This window comes from Perognathus longimembris, chromosome 1, assembly GCF_023159225.1.
Source record: "Perognathus longimembris pacificus isolate PPM17 chromosome 1, ASM2315922v1, whole genome shotgun sequence".
Taxonomy (NCBI): domain Eukaryota; kingdom Metazoa; phylum Chordata; class Mammalia; order Rodentia; family Heteromyidae; genus Perognathus; species Perognathus longimembris.
In genome coordinates this window covers 57111071-57134350 of record NC_063161.1, presented here as the reverse complement: position 1 = coordinate 57134350, position 23280 = coordinate 57111071, and the positions used below count along the sequence as shown (strand labels likewise).

General features: G+C 40.9%; 1 protein-coding gene and 1 pseudogene across 2 annotated transcripts in view; one reads left to right on the top strand and one right to left on the bottom strand.

Moving 5' to 3' along the window:
- The window catches only part of Scaf11 (SR-related CTD associated factor 11), a 72308-nt gene extending 49562 nt beyond the window's left edge, over positions 1 to 22746 (bottom strand). For both annotated transcript variants that reach the window (XM_048365902.1, XM_048365911.1), the window contains exon 1: positions 22506 to 22746. The gene's annotated coding sequence lies outside the window, so the exon portion shown is untranslated. The remainder of the gene's footprint in view (positions 1 to 22505) is intronic.
- LOC125365691 lies at positions 10246 to 11108 on the top strand (annotated as a pseudogene).
- Positions 22747 to 23280: the final 534 nt, after the last annotated feature.

Below are 23280 nucleotides of genomic sequence, written 5' to 3'. Positions count from 1 at the left end.
CTCACAGTACTGAAGGAGTGAAGCCCAAAGTCTGGCAAGTTTGGTTGTCTGGTAAGGGACCAGTAGTCCCCTACTTCCAAGATGCTGCCTCACTGTTGTGTCTGCCATATGGCAATAGAACATAAAGGGAGTAATCCTATCAGAGGACAAAGCCCTCAAGGCTTAATCACCTCCCAAAGGCTCCTCACCTCTTACTTATGGCTGCATTAGAGATTAAGTTGCAACATGAATTGGAGGGGACAAAAGCATTCATATTACAGCAAAATCCTAAGAACTAAAGGTACAAAATTAGTGAAAGCAAATGCCCATATACAAATACTAATTACAGAGAAATGGGAATGGATTTCAAACATAATAGGAAAAAAGGGACAATGTTCAAACTATTGCTTCTAAGTTTTATCCTGTTCTATTTAAAAAAAAATTTTTTTTAACCTTTAGTCTCAACTCCAGAAATCAGTCTCTCTTCTAGCTGCATAAACATTAAATGATACTCTTTGGTTCTTTCAGAAATTACCTCTTTTCCTCATACCATGCAAATTAATACAAAATTGCAACCATGAAAATAAGGTTGAAATTTTACATACCAATTCAATTTTACATACCAAACAGAACTTTCACTCTATAGCTTTGCCTACTGCCAGAATCTCTTAAACACAAATGTATTCTCCTAGTTATCTCAATGGGGATAAACACAATTGTTGATGTGTCCTTAAACAATTATTTTACATATAAAGAAGTACTTCAGCCAGGCTGGTGGCTCATGCCTGTAATCCTAGCTACTCAGAAGGCTGAGATCTGAAGACCACTGTTCAAAGCCAGCCTAGGCAGGAATGTCCATGAGGCTCTTATCTACCTAATTAACTATCAGAAAACTGGAAGTGGAGCTGTGGCTCAAAGAAGTAGAGCCCTAGCTTTGAGTGAAAAAATCTCAGGGACACGGGCTGGGGATATAGCCTAGTGGCAAGAGTGCCTGCCTCGGATACACGAGGCCCTAGGTTCGATTCCCCAGCACCACATATACAGAAAACGGCCAGAAGCGGTGCTGTGGCTCAAGTGGCAGAGTGCTAGCCTTGAGCGGGAAGAAGCCAGGGACAGTGCTCAGGCCCTGAGTCCAAGGCCCAGGACTGGCCAAAAAAAAAAAAAAAAAAAAATCTCAGGGACAGCGCCCAGGCCCTGAGTTCAAGCCCCACAGCCAACAACTACAGCAAAAAAGACTTTCTAATTCCATTCCTATGAAATACAACTATTAAAACTTAAATATTTATTACATTACATACTATGCAAACTTGGGAGGGAAAGAGCCTCAGATAATAGTACCGAGAATGGATATTGGAATTTTCTCTTCAGTGTAATCTTATTACCTCACTGAACACTTAAAGTACCTATCAAACATGCAGCTCCACTTCACATAAAGTAACCTGCCCCAAGACTAGTGGTAAGTAGTTAAGTCTGGAATCCACTATACTTTTAATGGAAAAATAACACAAATAAGAATCCAAGGCAATAGAAATTAAGACAACTACAAAACTGCTGTTACAGGCCCTGTTCATCACTATATACTATGATGGATCTGTATCACTATGTTTTCAAATTAGTATCCAATTAAAAGTGCAATAAATAAGTTGTATATACACAAATATGTCTAAGCTGGAGCACAAATAATTTATCATGCATAATTCTAAGAGTATGTACTTCTCATTTCTATTCTCTCTCTCCCTCTTTCTCTCTCTCTCTCTCTCTCTGACTCTCAGGTTAATTTCATTATAGTAATAGTGTCACTAACTTATTACTATGACTTATGGTGAGTATATCCTTCCATGGACTCATGTGCTGAGAGATTGGTCTCCAGTGTGGCAATGCTGGGAGATAGAGGACTTTTAAAAGGTAATGCTGGGGGAAGCGGGGGGAGGGGGCGGGGGGAGGGTAGGAGGAGGTAATAAGTTGAACAAGAAATATACTCACTGTCTTACATATGAAACTATAACCCCTCTGTAATTCACTTTGACAATAAAGGGAGGGAAAGGTAATGCCTTAGCCAGGCTCTTGAAGCTCGCTAGCTACTCAGGAGGATGGGATCAAAACCAGCCCAAGCAGCCAAATCCATGAGATTCTTATCTCCAATTAATGACCAAAAGGCTGGAAGTGAAGCTGTAGCACAAAAGCTCAGGGACAGCACCCAAGCCCTGAGTTCAAGCCCCAAGACCAGCACACACAAATGCCTAGTGGAATGTCACTAGAGATGGTGCCCTCGAAACAAACTGGTGCAGCACTCCTAGGACCCTGCTTAGTTCCCAAAAGAGGGCTATTATCAAAGAGCAAACCTAACCCAAGTCACTCTTCCAGTCTGCTCTCATTACATGATCTCTTCTTACCCACATTTCGATCACTTTGTTTTCACCCACCATGAAGTTCTCACCACAGCAGAACTGATGTTTGTACTATGCTTTTGAACTTCCAAAACTGTGAGATAATTAAACTAATCTTTATGAAAAGATATTTCATTACAGTAATAGAAAGCAGACTAATAAAGTCATCCAACAACTTACCAAAGCATCAGCTCCTTCTAGAATTTAGGTAACTATTAAATATTAATGTAAGTTCTGTGATAATAGTATCTGTCTTTGTCCTATTTCCTTAAATTGCTTTATTTTGTGAGTGACTTTCAAGTTTTAGTACAAAAAAATACAAACATTCAAGTATTTCCACTCCTCAAAATACAGTACTAGGAAAAACAAAACTGATACTGATAGATACCAGCTATTACAACAGGGAATGTAATTCAGTGGGAAAGTTCTTTGCCTACAAGCACAAGTCCCTCAGCACTTTCAAAAAGGAAGGAAAGAAAAAAAGGGAGGGAAGGAGAAAGAGGGAAAATGGAGGGGAACAGAAAAAGAGCAGCTGGCCAGGACTTAGGGTCAAAAGTGTGGAGAAAGCAGAATGGAAGAAAATGAAGGCGAAGCAATAAGGAATCACCATAGGTCTCTCTAATCAAACAGATTTAGAGACCTAACATGCATTTCTTCCCAAGAGATTGACAACAACAAATATATAAACAGAGAATCACAGGAACGTGGAAAAACTCATAACTTATTGTACACAGAAGGACAAGAGTGGCCCTGTACTGCAGGTCATCCCAGAATCAACAAGGCTAAGCCACGGTAGCAGCCCCATGGAGGCCAGGACTCTAGGACCCGCAGCAAGACTGCAGTACCCAGATGCAGAAAGCTTCCACAATGCTGCCAATCAGCCCATAACCAATCAGGATCAATGAATACCCTGCTGGTACCACCTTCCTCCAGTTGAGCGACCAGCACTAGTGGTGACCCGCAGAGCTTGGCCCGCACACCTCCCTCCCACCCAAGAAGGGGCATCATACTTGAGCAGGGCAAAGAGGCCAGAGCCCTTTTTCACACACACACCCACCTCACCGGGCTGGAGGCCAAGCACTGCAGGCCTGCAGAGTGAAATCCAACTAGGGGCCAGACAAACTCCTGCACATCCATAGGCACCTACCCCTTCCAAAGCACACAACCATCCCAGAGGCCTGAATCAACCATTCCCACCTACTGCCACAGACTGGACCCAATGCCTACCTGCTGGCGGGGTCACAGGCCCAGGGCCAAGCCAAGGGCAAGCACACAAGCCAGTGGCCAAGTGCCAGCCACCTAGGGGTCCAAAGCACTGACAAACTCCCCCACCTGTGGAAGCTCAACCCTTCTGAAGCCTAACGCCCATCCCAGAGCCCTGATTCTAGCTTTCCTGGCCCCTGCCACAGATAAGACCAGAGTTTGCTGGCTCCGGGCTAAGCTCCTTTCAGCTAGCCCGGGCCAAGTGCACACATAAGCACTTGCTGGCCCAGGCACCCAGCATGGGCTAGTTCACCCAGTGTGAGCTAGCCCAGAACAAGCCCAGACTGCAACCTTCTGAATGGGAACAGGCCAAGCTCGGGCCATAGTCCTGACAATTCCTGAACCCAAATGAGTAAATCACAGCAAAATATTACAAAATTCATGAAAAATCAGGACAACAAACCAAATTGAAAACCCAACAATGAAATGGAGGACAAAAGAACCATTAAAGAAATGACAGAACTGGGCTGGGGATATAGCCTAGTGGCAAGAGTGCCTGCCTCGGATACACGAGGCCCTAGGTTCGATTCCCCAGCACCACATATGCAGAAAACGGCCAGAAGCGGTGCTGTGGCTCAAGTGGCAGAGTGCTAGCCTTGAGCGGGAAGAAGCCAGGGACAGTGCTCAGGCCCTGAGTCCAAGGCCCAGGACTGGCCAAAAAAAAAAAAAAAAAAAAAAGAAATGACAGAACTGATCAATGAAATAAAAGGGGAGATGCAAAAACAGTATCAAGAGCACACACAAAGTAAAAAAAGAAAAGAAGATCCAGGACTCCCCGAAAATATGGAGATAAAGACACAAACGCTGCATAGCTCAAAAACAACAAAATTAAGACTATTAGAACTGATTGTGGAGCATAAAAGGTTCGATTTCCATATTGCAAATCAGAGTGGAATGCATAGGTAACAGAATGAAATGGAAAACAGAATTTCAGGAATTGAGGGGGAAACAGAGGAACGAGAACAAGAAGTCAAAGGTATTGAAAAAACACTCAGAACTTCCCAAAGGGAAATCCAAGAACTGGCAGACTCAGCCAAGAGATCAAATTTAGGCATGGTTGGGATCAGTGAGGGGCCCAAATTCAATACTAAAAGGCATCCAAAACCTATGTAATAAAGTAATAACAAAGAACTTCTCCAATCTTGAGAGAAAAATCTCACCCACCTGACAGATGGATACAGAACCCTTAGCAGACAGGATCCAAGAAAAAACACTTCTAGACAAATCGTAGTAAAAAAAGAAAAATAGACCTTAAAAAGCAAGAATAAAATGTAAGTGCTGCAAAATGGGCTGGGAATATGGCTTAGTGGTAAAGTGTTTGCCTAGCATGCAAGTAGCCTTGGGTCCAATTCCTCAGTACAACATAAAGAAAAAAGGCCGGCAGAGGCTCTGTGGCTGAAGTGGTAGAGTGTTAGCCTTCAGCAAAAGAAGCTCAGGGACAGTGCCAGGGGAAGAGTTGAAGCACCAGCAATAGTACCAAAAAAAAAAAGATGTAAAATCAAAGAAGAAACTACATTACAATGGAAAGAAAATCAGAATCACCAGCATTACAAAGAATGCTAATAGGGAAGTATACAATCTGAAGAAAACAATAAAAATCAAGGAAACACATTAGACAAAAATCACTAGATAACCAATATAGTAAGCACAGGAAAAAGAAAACAGCAAAATATAAGAAATAAAGAAAATAGTATTAAACATGACACATCTCTCTATAACAACTCTAAACATTAATGGACTCAATTCCCCAATCAAAACAAAAGAACAGCATATTGGATCAAAAACACAAGATCTATCCATATCTTGTTGCCAAGAGACCCATCTCACAGTCAAATATAAAAACAAACTCCAAGTGAAGGGATGGAAAAAGATTTTTCATGCAGATACACCCTGTAAGAAGGCAAGAGTAGCTATATTGATATTTGATAAAGTAAGACTTTTCATTACAATCAGTACAGAGATAAGGAAGGTCATAGTAATGAAGAGGAAATAACAGTGGTCAATATCTATGCACCAATTAATGGAGCATCTATGTACATTAAACAAACACTTCTGGACTTATAAAACAAGATATACACAAACAGAGTAATAGTGGGAAATTTTAATACCCCACTCTCACCAAAGGACAGGTCAACCAACCAAAAAATGCCTCTGAATTAAATGGACTTAACAGACTTCTACTGAGTATTCTACCCAACAACAACCCAATTCATTCTTCTCAGCAGCACATGGAACATTCTCTAAAATAAATCATATCATAGTACATACAAAGAACCTAAGCAACTACAAGAGGATCGGCAAAATTCTTTGCATCCTATCTGACCACAGTGAATCAAACTATTTCTCAACAACAAAATATAATGCAGAAAACACCCAAACACATGGAAGCTGACAAGACACTACTGAATAACACCTAGGTCACAGAAGAAATTAAGGAAGAATCAATTCAATGAAAGTGAAAACACATCACAATGGAACCTCTGGATACAGCAAAAACAGTGCTATGGGGAAAATTTATAGCTCTAACTGCACACATAAAGAAAACAGAAGCAGCTCAAGTAATTAACTTCATGATGCAACTAAAACTTCTAGAAAAACAAGAACAAACCAAATCTAAAACTGCTAGATAGAGAGCAAAGATTAGGGCAGAAATCAATGAAATAGAAACTTAAAAAAAAAAAAACTACACACAACTCAACGAATCAAAAAGCTGCTTTTTAAAAATATAAAATTGACAGACCACTTGCAAGGCTAACCAAAGAGAGAGAGAGAGAGAGAGAGAGAGAGAGAGAGAGAGAGAGAGAGAGAGAGAGAGAGATTGAGATTCAAATCATTAAGATCAGAGATGCCACAGGAAATCTTATAACAAACATCCAAGAACTTCAAATGATTGTAGAGAACTACTTTCAAAACCTATACTCACAAAAGAAGGAAAACTTAGCAGAAATGGATGAATTTTCAAAAACATACAAACTGCCTGAGAGGAAGCAAGAAGATATAAACCAGCTAAACAAACCAATAACATGCAAAGAGATAAAGTAATCAGAAGGCTTCCATCAAGGGAAAGCCCGGGCCTGAATGAGTTCACCACTGAATGCTACCAGACTTTTAGAGATGAACCAATACCAATATTCCTCAAGCTTGTCCATGAAACAGAAACTGAGGGAGCAATTCCAAACTCATTCTATGAAGCCAGTATCACAATCATCCTCAAACCAGGTAAGGATCCAACTAAAAAAGAATTACAGACATGTTCAAAGCTTTTCAATAAAATATTAGCCAAAAGAATCCAGAAACAAAAATTTTTAATCATATATTATGACCAAATAGGCAGATTCAAGGCTGGTTTAACATACACAAATCAATAAATGTAATTCATCGCATCAAAAGAGCCAAAGACAAAAACCACGCGATCATCTCACTAGATGGAGAAAAAGCCTTTAACAAAATACATTCACTCGTTAAAAGCTTTGCAGAAACTAAGAATAGAAGGAATATTTCTTAAAACAGTAAAGGCTATCTATGACAGACCAACATCATACTAAATGAGGAAAAACTAAAACCATTTCCCCTAAGAACAGAAACAAGGCAAGGATAGCCACTCTCTCCACTCACTTTCAATATAGTTCCGTAATTCTTAGCCAGAGTAATAAGGCAAGAAGAAAAGCGCAGTAAAGAGATCCAAATAGGGACAGAAGAAATTAAACAATCCCTATTTGCAGATGACATGATCTTATATCTAAAGGATCCAAAACATTCCACTCTCAAACTCCTAGAGCTGATCAATTACTTGGGCAAAGAAACAGGATACAAAATTAATGCACAAAAATCAGTAGTCTTTCTGTACAACAATGTACAAGCAGAAAAAGGAATCATGAAAACAACCCCATTTACAATAGCCTCAAAAAAAAATTAAGTATCTAGGAATTAATCTAATCAAGGATGTAAAAGATCTTTATAGCAAAAACTATAAAAATCCGAAGAAAGAAATCAAAGAGGACACCAGGAAATGGAAAGAACTTCCATGCTCATGAATAGGTAGAATCAGTATTGTGAAAATAACCATACTGCCAAAAGATACACAAATTCAATGCAATGCCTATCAAAATCCCAATGACATTCTTTACTGAGATCAAAAGAAAAAATGCAAAATTTCATATGGAACAACAAAAGACCTGGAATAGCCAAAGCAATTCTAGGCAAAAAAAGCAATGTGAACAGTATCACAACATCAGATTTCAAACTCTACTACAGAGCTATAGTAACAAAAACAGCTTGGTGGGCTGGGTATATGGCCTAGTGGCAAGAGTGCTTGCCTCGTATACATGAAGCCCTGGGTTCGATTCCCCAGCACCACATGTATAGAAAATGGCCAGAAGTGGCGCTGTGGCTCAAGTGGCAGAGTGCTAGCCTTGAGCAAAAAAAAAAAAAAGTCAGGGACAGTGCTCAGGCCCTGAGTCCAAGTCCAGGACTGACCCCCCACCAAAAAAAAACAAAAACAACTCCCCCCCCCAACAAAAAACAGCTTGGTATTAGCACAAAAATAGACCCTCAGATCAAACAAATAAAACCCTGAAATAAAACCACATACAGTCATCTGATATTTGACAAAGAAGCCAAAGAAATATAATGGAAAAAACATAGCCTCTTCAACAATTGGTGTTGAGAAAACTGGGCAGCCACATTCAGAGAACTAAGAGTGGATCCCTGCTTGTCATCATGCACTATCAATATCAATATCAATTCAAAGTAGATCAGACCTCAACATCAGATCTGAAACTACTGCAATAGGAGAAACAAAACTTACAAGTATAGGCAGAAACTTCCTGAACAGAGTCCCAGGGGCAAAACAGATAGAAAGACTGGATAAGTGGAACTACATTAAAATAAAGTTTCTGCACAGCTAAGGACATAGTTACTAAATGAGAAAGACAGCCAGCCAATCAGGAAAAGACCTTTACCAGCAATACATCAAAGGCCTAATATCCAGCACATACATACAAGAAACTCAAGAAAACTAACCCATCCCAAACTTAATACGCCAATTACTAAATGGGCAAGGGAGCTAAGGAGAGACTTCTCAGAAGAGGTAAAAGTGGCAAAGACACAAATGAGGACATGCTCATCATCCTTAGGCACAAAGGAAATAATTTTTTTTTTTTTTTTTTGCCAGTCCTGGGCCTTGGACTCAGGGCCTGAGCACTGTCCCTGGCTTCTTCTCGCTCAAGGCTAGCACTCTGCAGCTTGAGCCACAGCACCGCTTCTGGCGGTTTTCTGTATATGTGGTGCTGGGGAATCGAACCTAGGGCCTCGTGTATCCGAGGCAGGCACTCTTGCCACTAGGCCATATCCCCAGCCCGAAATAATTTTTTTTAAAAAAAACAAAACCCTGAGATTCCATCTCACCCCAGTTAGATTGGCCAGCATTTTGAAGTTGAACAATAACAAAGGCTGGCATGGATGTAGGGGGAAAAGAACCCTACTCCACTGCTGGTGTGAATGTAAACTAGTCCAACCACTACAGAAAGCAGTCTGGAGGTTCCTCAAGAAACTAAACATAGACCTTCCCTACAATACGACCCAGCCATACCACTCCTAGGCATCTACCCTGAGTATCATGAACCAGGATATGATAAAGACACCTGCACATTCATATTCGTTGCCAGACTATTGACAAAAGCCAAGATATAGAAAGAACCCAAATACCCACAATAGATGTGTGGATCCAAAAAAACGTGGTACCTATATAATAGGATTTTACACAGTCATTAAAAAGAATAAAATAATGTCACTTGCATAGAAATGGAACTAGAACATACTATGTCAAGTAATACAAGCCAAGATCAGATAAACAGCTCATGTTCTCTGATATGTGGAAGTTCAATCTAAAACACACTGGGATATGACAAAATTACACAGGATTCTAGTGACACCAAAAGAGGATTGTCTTAGCAAAGAATCACAAAAGCATAATACCCAAGAGCCTCTTCCTAAGTATATAAAATAATATATATACTGAAATGAACTCTAAAGATATGGAAACAAAGGATATTTTTCTTGTTTTTTTTTCTTTTGCTGTTGACTCAGTACTCTTTACCTTATATAAGGTGTATTCACATGCATATCTGTGGGAGGATGCAAGGAGGGCACAAAATCCAAGGAAAAAGGGTAAAAAAGTGCAGCAGTGGAGCACATTGAACACTGATGAAAGTGAACTATGCAACTCGTGGGTAGAGACAGGAGGGAGGGAATGGAAGAGAATGAGGGAACAGATGACACTGTATACAAATGTAACCCCTCTGTATATCACCTCTATAATAACAATAAAGTAAATCTTCATGGTAGAGCAGTTCCAGGCCAGTTCAAATTCCAGGCTAGTCAGGCTAAATAGCAAGATTTTCTCAAAAGAAAAAAAAGAGGGGGAGAAGAGAGAAGTGGGGAAGTTTTATTTTTGTTGTCTTTTTTTTGAGTGGTGGGGCTGTGAATTGGGACAGGGTCTAAAGAATGCTAAGTAAACATGCATTCTACCACTGGGCTATACCTCTAAGCCAAACCAGATGATCTGTAAGTTAACAAAACAAAGAAACGCTGTCAAATAATATATATGAGGGGGTCGCGGTGCGATGACCACTCTGCGGGCCTTCACTTGTGACGACCTGTTCCGCTTCAACAACATTAACTTGGATCCTCTTACGGAAACTTATGGGATTCCTTTTTACTTACAGTGTCTTGCCCACTGGCCAGAGTATCTCATTGTTGCCGAGGCACCTGGTGGAGAATTAATGGGTTAGATTATGGGTAAAGCAGAAGGCTCAGTTGCTAGAGAAGAATGGCATGGACATGTCACAGCTTTGTCTGTTGCCCCTGAGTTTCAGCGCCTTGGTTTGGCTGTGAAACTTATTGAGTTATTAGAAGAGATTTCAGAATATTGATCTTTTTGTATGAGTATCAAACCAAGTTGCAGTTAACATGTATAAGCGGCTGGGCTACAGTGTACACAGGACAGTCATAGAGTACTATTCAGCCAGCAATGGGGAGCCTGATGAGGATGCTTACGATATGAGGAAAGCACTTTCCAGGGATACTGAGAAGAAATCCATCATACCACTACCTCATCCTGTAAGGCCTGAAGATATTGAATAACCATAGGCAGTGGTTCTTAGGCAGATGTTCCAGATAGTTTGTATTCTATGTATTTTCAAAGGATGACATTGGAGTAAGAGTTAGGTCTAAAAGACTTCAAGAACATATACCAATTTCAACTCTCATTCCTTGTTTTACAGCAAACAAGGTTTGCCGTAGTAAAATCCAGTTAAGAAGGCAGCTATGTAGAAGGATATGTTCCATTGTCATGGTTCATAATAGGCATAGTATGCCAGGTAAAAAAAGCCTTGCTCTAGCTACCTCCTTGATTCTGTGCCTGAGAACCACTGCTGTATATACATAAATTTTTTATTTTGTACTGAACTGTTGAAACGTTAAAAGCATATATAAAATGTATAAATTTAGATGTATAATAAAATACATTAAAAATAATAATATGAGCACTTTTTGCGAGAGCAATTCATATCATAATAAAGCTTTTAGAGATCAAATAATATTGATATTCTTTCCTAACTGTAATCAAATGTACAAATACTATAAAATGTGAATTTCTTTTTCAAGTGAAATCCCTAACTGGTTAGTCTTCTGCTATGTTCATCATGGTTTGCTGGCCTTCAATAACAAGTTATGACATATTTGATACTATCAAGTATACCAAAAAAAATAGGGACGAGGAGAGAAAAGTAGAAGATAATCACCTCATTCGTAAAACAAACTATTCTCAATGACAGGGTAATCCAGAGAATAATTTACAAACCTATGCCAAAGAAATAACCCCAATATCAATCCAGGTTCTTACAACATAAACCCTAAACAAAGTTCCTTAAAGTAAGAAAATTCATTGCCTCCAAAATACCATCTTCTCATTTTCTGAAGGATAAGTATTATCTATCCACACTGAATAAATGTACCCTATTTTTTAAACTCACTTTTCCCAGTTATTCTGGTTACAAATTAACTCGAGGATGTACATGTGGCCAGATTAGTCTGAAAATGTGGGATATTTCTTTCTAGTCAACTGTTTTGCAAATTTGTTAAGTTTCATACTGTCCGAATTAAATTTTATTTTCCAACTTATTTTTTTTTTAATTTATTTATTTTTGCCAGTCCTCGGGCTTGGGACTCATAGCCTGAGCACTGTCCCTGGCTTCTTTTATTTTGCTCAAGGCTGGCATGCTACCTCTTGCGCCACAGCACCACTTCTGGCTTTTTCTGTGTATGTGGTACTGAGGAATTGAACTCAGGGTTTCATGCATGCCAGGCAAACACTCTACCACTAAGCCACATTCCCAGCCCTATCCAACGTATTTTAAATATGGTTTTTGGCCTAGGTTAAAGTAGGCCCACTAGGCTTATCTCAAATATGTGGACAAAATACAAAAAGCAGCTTACCTGAGAACTCTAAAAATTAAGTAAAAGCAAGTGGAATGTGGGTGTAGTAAAATTTGAAGTGAACTATATTGCTTTCCTATTCTATTTTTCATCTTTTTCCTAGTGGCTTTGTCCTGAATGGCTACATCCTGGTGGCAGTAGCACAGGCTGAAAGGGCCTGGGAGAAACTCCATTTTTCCAGGGGTTTTCTAGCCAAAGGACTAGGGGAAAAGAGTACTCTATGGGAATAAGTGGCCAGGGATCCGGCAAAGGACAGAGTGATCAAAAGAAATCTTAATTCTCTGTAAGAAATTATACAATTCCTAGCTGAGCTATGCAAGCATTCGTAAGCAATGAACAGACCTAGAGCAGTAGAAAGAAAGCTGCTAACTACAATCTACTAGACTGTTTAATTTTAATAGGCAAATTTCATGGCACATGAATTAATCATAAAATACCAAGGGAAGGGCAGAGTCTCAAACTATAGCCTCTCAAAAAACAAAATTTGAAGTCTGAACCTAATGGGTTGACAATCTAAAACAAAAACAATACACAAACCATCACTACTGCAAGATTCTCACACAATATTGTCCAGAACATAATGTAAAATTACTAGGTATATGAAGCACCAGGAAATGTAAAGAATTCTCAAGAAAAAAAAGTATTAACTGCCAGCCCCAAAATAACCCATAAACAAATTATGAAGCACTTTAAAAAAAGGCTATGAACACAGTATCTACAATCTGAAATACTTAGTAAAATTCTGCATAAAATTAATTCCAGGTTTATCTGAAACAAATAAATTTCCTGTTCAGACTTAGGTATGTCCTATATTCAAAGTATTGCTACATATAAGCAAATATTCCAAAACCCCCAAAATTTGTACCACTTCTACCACTAATAAATGGAAAGATACGGGGCTGGGAATATGGCCTAGTAGCAAGAGTGCTTGCCTCTTATACATGAACCCCTGGGTTCGACTCCCCAGCACCACATATACAGAAAATGGCCAGAAGTGGCGCTGTGGCTCAAGTGGCAGAGTGCTGGCCTTGAGCAAAAAGAAGCCAGGGACAGTGCTCAGGCCCTGAGTCCATGGCCCAGGACTTACCCAAAAAACAAAAACAAAAAAAGGAAAGACACAAGTTCCCAGCAGGACAAATTAAAACAAAGAAAAAAAGAACAGAAAAATAATAAGTTGTACGAAATAAAGCCTCAATAAAAAAGAAATATAGGGCTGGGCTGGGGATATGGCCTAGTGGCAAAAGTGCTTGGCTCGTATACATGAGGCCCTGGGTTCAACTCCTCAGCACCACATATACAGAAAATGGCCAGAAGTGGCGCTGTGGCTCAAGTGGCAAAGTGCTAGCCTTGAGAAAAAAAGAAGCCAGGGACAGTGCTCAGGCCCTGAGTTCACAGCCTAGGACTGGCCAAAAACAAAAGAAGCCAGGGACAGTGCTCAGGCCCTGATTCTAAGCCCCAGGACTGGCAAAAAAAAAAAAAAAGAAAGAAAGAAAGAAATATAGGGCTGAAAATTCACTGGCAGAGTACCTTCAAAAAAAAAAAAAGTAAAAGAATGAGTTACTAACTGAACAGAAGCTAAATCAATAGAAATATCTACACTGAAGAAAAGAGTAGGAGAAAAAAAATGAAGATGGGGAAACATCAAAAAAAATCAAAAGTTCTTTCTACAACACAAGACAAGAATGAAACTGCTACAGAAAAAAAAAAATCAAGAATAATGTACAAAATTCTCCCAAACTTGTAGGAAGGCTCAGGAACTCAGAAATCCACAAAAGCTTGAAGTGCATTAAAATGGACAAAACACAGAAGAAAAACAAGCCTACATAAATCACAACAGACTTCGGTAAAGTCAAGCAAAAGAAATAAAACCTTAAAGAGAAACATGACAGAAGAAATTAATGATTACAATTATGCAAACTTCTCGTCAGAAACCAGCATCCAGAAGACAGACAGCGAATAGCTGAAAATTCCAGAGAATTCTTTGTGTAGAGAAAAAATTTGTCAGAAACTGAAGTATCTGAAAAGATATTTTAGTTAAAAACAAAGACAAATTGGGCAATCCTAACTATGCAAAAGACTGAGACATGGGGGAAATCTCAGTTCCATCTTCAAAATAACCAGCAAGAAGCAGGTCAGGAAGCATGGTTTAATTAGAAAGAGTGCCAGCCTAACAAGTGCAAGACCTTCAGTTCACACTCCAGGATAAGAAAGAGAGAGCGAGAGAAGAACCAGAGCGAACGAGATAGGGAGAGAGAGAGAGAGGAAAGAAAGGGAGGAAGGGAGGGAGGGAGGGAGGGAGGGAGGGAGGGAGGAAGGAAGGAAGGAAGGAAGGAAGGAAGGAAGGAAGGAAGGAAGGAAGGAAGGAAGGAAGGGAGGGAAAGAGAAAAAGAGAGAAAGAAAAACCACGAAAAAAATCTATTTTAAAAAAAAGAAAGTTCTGAGGCTGGGGATATGGCCTAGTGGCAAGAGTGCCTGCCTCATATATATGAGGCCCTGGGTTCGATTTCCCCAGCACCACATATACAGAAAATGGCCAGAAGTGGCGCTGTGACTCAAGTGGCAGAGTGCTAGCCTTGAGCAAAAAGAAGCCAGGGACAGTGTTCAGGCCATGAGTCCAAGCCCCAGGACTGGCCAAACAAAACAAAACAAAAACAAAAAACAAAAAAAGAAAGTTCTTCAAACTAAAGAGAACCCAATGTCAAAAATAAACTTGGAATTTCACTAAAGCATCAGATGAATAGTAAATAATAAATAGCTAGGTATAAAAGACCTTTTCTCCTCATAGGTCTTTTAACTAAACTTGCCTACAGGGAGCAAAAGGTATACATACAACAGGGTGGGGCTGTCATGCATATATATGTATATATAAACACATAAATACATATATATTCCTATGACAACTATTCCATATGATCACTGGGGAAGTTAGAGGGCTTCTACATTTACTTCCAAAGTAAATTGTGAACATTTGTATACATACACCATAACCTCAGAGACGCAATGTCCATAAGAAATTTTTGAGCCACATACATAATCACAGGCACTGCAATCCCAGCTACTTGGGAAATAAAGATAGGGAGGATCAAAGAATGACGTCAGGTGAGCCAAGGAGAGAAAGTTATTAGCAAGACAGATGTCATCTAAACAAAAAAGCTGGCGTGGTAGTACACATTTGTAACACTAGCTATGTGGTAAGTCTAGGTAGTAGGTAGGAGGTCTGAATCCCAGTCTGAGGCCTACCCAGGCAAATATTCAAGATCCTATCTGAAAAATAACTAAAACATAAAAGCAATGAGTGTGCAGTTCAAGTGGTGGAGCACCTGCCTTGCAAACACCTGCCACCCACAATGCAAACCCCAGTGCCACAGTAATAACAACAACAATGTAAATTTAATATACTTAATCCCTTGTAAATGAAATCGTTTCAACCTGTAATAATTTTAAAACTTGAGATATTTTAAATTCTTTTTGTGAAATTTGGTGTGTACTTTACATTTCCATCAAATCTCAATTCATAACTAACCAACGAAGTATACAAGAGTTACATATGGGGATGGGGATATAGTTCATTGGCAGAGCACTTGCCTTAGTAAGCATGAGACCCTGGAAGTGCTCATACAACGACTAAAAAGTAATACAATAGCAAATATGGCACTTTACACCTGTAACACCAGCCTCTGGCAGGCAAAGAGGAACAATGAGACGGGCACTAGCCTGAGCTTTGTCTCACAAAACAAAATAATTAATAAAAACTTTTAAACAATAAATTTAAAGTGGAATACTAAAATGTATTTATATAACCCCCAAAAAACAGGAAATAGGGAAGAGAGGAGCATGTATTATTTAATTATTATTGTAAACAGGAAATGCTCAAGCAAGTATAAGAGAAAGGAGAAACTAGACTGAGGGTTTTCAGACCAAAACTGGAACAACTTGAAGACAAACAGAAAAGCTGATAAGGCTATTTTTAAAATCTCAAACTACTAGGGGACTGGGGATATAGCCTAGTGGCAAGAGTGCCTGCCTCGGATACACGAGGCCCTAGGTTCGATTCCCCAGCACCACATATACAGAAAACGGCCAGAAGCGGCGCTGTGGCTCAAGTGGCAGAGTGCTAGCCTTGAGCGGGAAGAAGCCAGGGACAGTGCTCAGGCCCTGAGTCCAAGGCCCAGGACTGGCCAAAAAAAAAAAAAAAAATCTCAAACTACTTCCTCAGAAAAACATTGTTAAGGGAATAAAAGTAACTTCACAATGAAGAAGCTTGCGAGGACTCACCTTAATCAAGTGATCAAAGTACACATCACCCACCAGTAATAGGACAAGCAAATAATATGTACACAAATGATAGGCTAAAAAGAATTCGCCACTACTTGTCACAGTGCACAGTCTCTGAATCCTACCATAAGAAAATATCCAAACAGATATTTTACAACTGCCTCGTAATGGTTACTATCAAAGTCATGAAAGTCAAGCAAGGATTTTTCTAGTTTAAATGACTCTAAAAAGTCATTACAACTAAATGCAAAACAATTCTGAACTGAATTTTGTGATGACATTTCTTGGAAACTGGCAAAACCTGAATGAATCTGAAGGTAGGTGATAGTTAATTTTTTTTTCAAAAGTTGGTTTAGTGAGTTTGATGTTGATTTTATAACTGAAAGTCCGTTTAACTGTTACTGTATCTGCAAATGAGTTCCAAATGGTTTAAGGGAAAAAGGTACTTGAAATATACTTGAAATTTTGCTGAAAGTTTGAGTTTTTTTAAATCACCAAACAAAATCTAAGACAATCTAAAACTAGTATGCAACAAAAACAGTACTTTCAAATAAAGAATGATTTTACTGTTGCTTTATATAGGACCCTCTTCTATTGTTTATAAGGTTCTCAAAAACCTTCTTCCCAAGCCAGTCAGGTAACCATTTTTCAGTTCCCCAGTTGTACTGGCCACATTTCAAGTTGTTCCTAGCCACTTGTTGCTATCAGCTACTATATCAGACAAAGCATGTCCATCATCACAGATATATCTACTGGACAGTAGTAATATACAAAAGCCAACAGATGAAACGAATATCTAAAAGCCAGACTTAGATGAACTCAGACACAAAGACTGAGCAAGTTACTCTGATATTTGTTATTTAGAATCTAGATTCTCAAGTCAAATTGAATACTGCAAAGCTAATTGAGATCAAATAAAATTTATGCGAAGTACCTACAAAAATAAGTACATAAAGTGTCTACAGCAGAATAGCTAACACATAGAAAATATTTAATAACCATTAGCTCTCTTCTGCAATATGGGTGAACAATTTCTTTAACTTTGATCTCAGTACTTTTTAAAACCAGTTGAGCAATTACACAAGTACTAGTTTGGAAACAGAAAGCTAACATCCTCCTTGCTCTAAAGACTACTGAGCTCCACAGAATATTCCATGAAAAATGCAGTTTTTAACCTCATTTAATACTTGATCCTACTGACTATATCCCTATGGTGCTCTCTCTTACATTGGTTTCTATAACAACACAGTCAGTATTCTCTAGGAGTTCAGTCTTGCAATAATAAAGTTTTCATATATGAGACTCATATGGCTCAATTTTTCTTTTTTTCAAGTTACATTCCAACCCCTAGGCAATTTTACTCATACCTTTACCTATACAGGTAATTCTACTGACAACCCATAACTCTCCTCCTCTGAATTTTAGAACTATCTATTTAAAGTGCTACAAAAATTACACGTGAAAGATCTAAAGGCACCTCAAAAACCCAGTGCTTTAAAACAAAGAATTTTAGTCCTTAGTTGGTCATTTTTGAAATTTCTTTCTCCCACATCTACACGTCCAGCCTATTAATCTCAAATTCAATACTTAACCCATCTCCAAAATTTTCCTAATCATCCTAATTCAAGCTATCTACATCTCTCCTAATTTTCTTTTTGAATCGTCTCTCTTTCTATACATACTACCAGAATCCAATACGTATTACCAGAAACATCATTCTATCTATTGGAACTACTAAAAGTAAGTCTACACCAGATGGAGAGTCACATCCCTGTAATCCTAACTAACTACTTGGGAGGCTGAGATCAGGAGGATAATGGTTCCAGATCAGCCAAAGCAAAAAGTTAGGGCCATCCCAGTTAAAAGAGGAGTAAATCAGTTCCCTCTTAGCTACAGGCTAGCCAAGGCATAAACAGGAAACCCTATTCACAAAGTAAAAAAGGCTGAGAGCATGGCTCAAGTGGTATTGTGCCTGACTACCAACCAAAGTCCTGAATTCAAACCCTAGCAACTCAAAAAGAGAAAAATCTAATTCAGCTTCTAAATGATACATTTTTTAACACTAAGACAGTTATACCACTCTACCAGCAAATCATTCCTAGTTTTAAGAATTTTAAACTACAAAATGTCACGCTCCTTTCAAGATTTGGCCCCTGTAAGTGGACATAGTCCACATGTCTGGATATAACAGTTCATGCAAACACAGAGAGATATGCACAATCCAAAGTTTCAAATGACAATGATCAGTTTTAATGTTTATTGCAGAAGTATACTAATCCACTGAATATCACGTACCTACACTGTTCACATACTTAGGGATAAAACAGTGACAAAATGACAGTTTGAGTGAAGAAACATAACAAACACAACTTAATAAATTAAGTTAAATTTACAGATGTATTGTAGGCAAAGTGAAGTATGTAGGCAAAATGCTACAGAGAAAAATCTAGCATAAAAAGGGATACGAAAATGTGGAGGGAGATGGGACCATTCATATCGAGCAGTAAGATAAGACCTCAGTAGCATAGTAGCTGGAGAAAGGGTGGCAGGGCTGGGAATGTGGCTTAGTGGAAGAGTGCTTGCCTAGCATGCACAAAGCCCTGAGTTCTATTCCTCTGTACTGCATAAACAGAAAAAGCGGAAAGCGGCACTATGGTTCAATTGATAGATTGCTAGCTAGCCTTGAGCAAAAGAAGCTCTAGGGCAGCACTAAGGCCCTGAGTTCAAGCCCCAGGACTGGCAAAATAAAAAGGGTGACAAGATGAAGCAACAAAGAACTTAGAGCTTTGAAGGCCCTAGTAAAATACATGTTGTACTAAGACAAAGAAGAGAAGTCATTGAGAAGTGACATGATCTGATGAATTTTACAAAGCTCACTCTGGGCAAATGAGTGTTAAAGACTGTAGGTTAGCAAAGGAAATAATGACTTCAGGAATTTGCTTGTAAAAAATGGTGGTTATATTTTTACACTTTATACTGAATTTTTAACTGCCATAACATTAAAAAGATATAATGCAAAGTCAGAGGCCAACAATGTAAACCTGTAATCCCAGTTGTTCAAGAGGCTGAGATCTGAGGATAGCAGTTTTAAGCCAGCCTGGGCAGGAAAATCCTTGACTGACTTTTGCTGGTCAGTTAAGGAGCTTGAACTCAGGGCCTGGGTGGTGCCCCTGAGCTCTTTTGCTCAAGGCTAGTGCTCTACCACTTTGAGCCACAGCGTCTCTTCTGGTTTTCTGGTGGTTAACTGGAGATAAAGTCTCATAGATTTTCCTACCAGGGCTGGCTTTAAACCATGATCCTCAGATCTCAGCCTCCTGAGTATCTTAGGATTGCATGAGCCCACCAGCCCCAGCTTTTCTTATCTCCAACTAAAACACCAAAAGCCAGAAGTAGCTCCAGTGGTAGAGAAAGAGAAGGGGGTGGGGGGTGGGGGATGGCTCCCAAGCCCTGAATTCAAGCCCCAGTATAGCCTCTCCACCACTATCCCCCCACAAAAGGCAAAGCTAAGTCTTGGAAACAGCACAGATTTTAACTCTGGGCTCTTCTCGGTGCTACTACAGTTCTCACTACTGAGACACACTGGTGTGTTCATATAAACATAGTTCAAGGCTACTGATTCTTAGCAAAAAGGTACATTAAAATCTTACTTTCTGGGCTGGGGATATAGCCTAGTGGCAAGAGTGCCTGCCTCGGATACACGAGGCTCTAGGTTCGATTCCCCAGCACCACATATACAGAAAACGGCCAGAAGCGGCACTGTGGCTCAAGTGGCGGAGTGCTAGCCTTGAGCGGGAAGAAGCCAGGGACAGTGCTCAGGCCCTGAGTCCAAGGCCCAGGACTGGCCAAAAAAAAAAAAAAAAAAAAAAAACAACAAAACTTACTTTCTGTAGGAAAGATGCAATCTACATCACTGAAAGACAAGAACAGATGCTGATAGAACTTGCAATGAAAACTATTCTATGACTGACTATCCCTTTTTTATGTCTGCTACCTTCTTGAGTTAGTTTTAAGATTTTACAACTCTTTCATTGTTGTACCTTAAAAGTTAATGGGTAATGTAGCATTGTACTTTACTACTAAAGCTTTTGCTTTAGATAAATCAACAGCATCATGTAACAGAACTGATTTCAAGAACACTGATTCAAAAACACTGCCCAGGTACTGGTTAATCTCAAAGAAAAGTGAACTTTCCTGAAGTTTCAATCTTAACCAATGAGCCTCATTAGCAAAGAAAGGGAGGACAGAAAAACGTAAATTTTCCTCTAACCAAGTAATTAAATTACTAACAGCTTCATATTTTCTCATACAGAACTTTTCTCCTTTTGACATACTGAAGATTGTCTTTACTGCATGAGCACACTTACAGGAAATTTTACCACCACTTTAATCCTAAAATGTACTTAAAATTCTCAAAGTCATTGAGTGTGAAACCGAATGTTACTATATTTGCAAGCCCCAAGAAACTGACAACCTTTAAAAAACTCAACTGCATAAACACAATCAAAATAAATCCAAATTATCTTTGGCAGGATAATATAAAGAAATTTGAAGGCAATTCCTTTGCATCCAACAAGTTAAAATAAAAAAAATTAAAAGCCGAGGGAAAGGGGGAGGGAGGAACTGGCGGAGGAGGTAACAAATTGTACAAGGAATGTACCCACTGCCTTACGTATGAAACTGTAACCCCTCTGTACATCACTTTGACAAGTAATTATTCAGAAAAAATTAAAAGCCTACAAACTTTCCTACAGGTTTTAAGCAATAGCAAAACAGTAAAAAAAATTAAGCCAAGAGCCAAAGAAGTGAAATGAATGATGGACTGGAAAAAGACTTGATCACACATTAAAATTTTCATGATTAACAGCGAAATAAAAATGCAACAGTTACTTAGGCACTCAATGCCTCCAATATTATGCCATTGGGCAAGTAGTCATATGCACGCAATTAACTTCTTTTAAAATAAAAAACGCATTCACTAACATATTTTTCCCAAAATTCAGAGTAAACTGCCAAACTAGGGGAAATTTAAGATCGGCATCGACCAGTCAAAAGCATTCTATTAAAAACCTTATCAGAGGTTTTGCTTAAATACGTTACTACGTTGGTAGTACTAAATGTAATCCAAACTGAATGAAGACGCTTAGTCCTTGTACTCGATAATCCAGCAAAGAAAAATACTGGCTATTTTTAAGTCACCATCTGAATCTGTGAATGTTTTAATCCAGTAATCAAGTCTTTTCAAGTATGTTTTCAAAATATGTGGAGGCAAGACCTCCAGCCCTGTGTAAAAGATACAAAACCTCGCAACTGGTATAGAATTTTCTGAGGTGGGGGGCAGGGATTGGGGTCAGTCTGGACATCCAAGTCTCGCATTCCGTAGCTGTTACGGCAGACACTGCAGGACTCCAGATGAGGTGCGGGTAACTGGCGTTAGGAGGAACCCTAACTTCAGGGGTGGGGGTAAATAAAACACGGCTGCACCGAGGCTCCAGCTCTTCGCATTCGCGCGCGCACGAGAGGTCACCGCGTAGTAAAGTTTGGTTTCACAAGCGGCCTCCCTCGGCCTCCGGCGACAAAAGCAAAGTCGCCCAGGAGAAGCAAAAGCACCGGGGTGGACAGCGTCTGGAAGCTCAGGACAAGGTTCCCACTGCAGAAAAGCGAGGAGGGTCTGCCGAGGTCTAAGCGGGGACCCCACAGCCCCTGCGCACCCCCAAAAGGCCCTGCACCCCGGCGAGGACAGACATCGCCGGCGCAAGGCAGCGGAAGGCGCGTAGGCCATAGGGAGGAAAGAAGACGGGGTGGGTAGGGGAGGGGGACGAGGTGGGATCTCCTTCACCGGGAGGGGGGGGCCGAAAGGAAAATGGGGTCCATCCCAGCTGCAGCACCCCCACCTTCTCCCTTCCCGCCTGGGAAAGCGGCACCAACTTTCCTCCAAACGCATGACGTCGCCAGGGCCCCGCGAGATTCCGAAACTTTGTCCGCCCTCCGCCGCCGCGGGGCCCGCTCTTCCGCTCCCCCAGCTCCGAGCTCCGCTCCCCGCCCCCCGCGGCGGCTCCCCACCGCCGTTCCCCATCTCCCCCCCCTCCGGGGTCGGCCCGTGTTTACCTCCGACCGAGGTCGAGGCGCGCGCTCCGGCGGCCGCGGGCCCCACGGCGGGAAGCTCGGGGTCTCCCGTCACTCCGCCGCCGAGTTCCCCAACATGGACTCCGTCCGCGCTTGTGGGGCTGGCAGGAGGCGCCGGTACGGAAGGGCCGGGTCTGAAGCCGGCCGCGGCTAGGCGAGGAGCGGACCCGGGCCGCGCAGCTCCGCGCCGCTTGCGCCACCGCGGCTTCCCTGCTCCCTCCCTCCCCCGCCTAGTCTCGCCTCCTCCCTCCCTCCGCGTCGCGTCCTCCCCCCCCTCCCCCCCCTCCGCAGAGCTCGGCCGCGCTGCCACAGGTCGGCGCGCTACGGTGACGCAGGCGGCCGCTGGACCGTCCACATTCTGTTTACTCGCTCGCTTTGGGGTTCCGGCGGACGTCCGCACGAGGGCGCCGACAGACTTCCGAGCGCGACGGAAAGCGCGTGGTGGGCGGAGCCGCGCCGTGCGTCGGCTCGTGAGCGGGAGGAAAGGCAGCTGCGAGTGGCGGGGAGGCTTCTGGGAAACCTACTCCGACCCCGCCCTCTGACACGCGCAGCGCGCTGTGCGCTTGCGCCGCGCTTGGCTGGTGGGGCCTGCGCTGCGCCGGTGGCTTTGCGGACTGTGCTGCCAAGGACAATAAGAGTGGTTTGGGGCGGTGGTTGGGTTTTTTAAATTTTTTTCTGGTTTTTACTTTTATTATATACTGGAAAGGAGTGGGTTTGTGCGACTAGCGCTTTCTTCTCTGCAGGAACCTGGTATTGG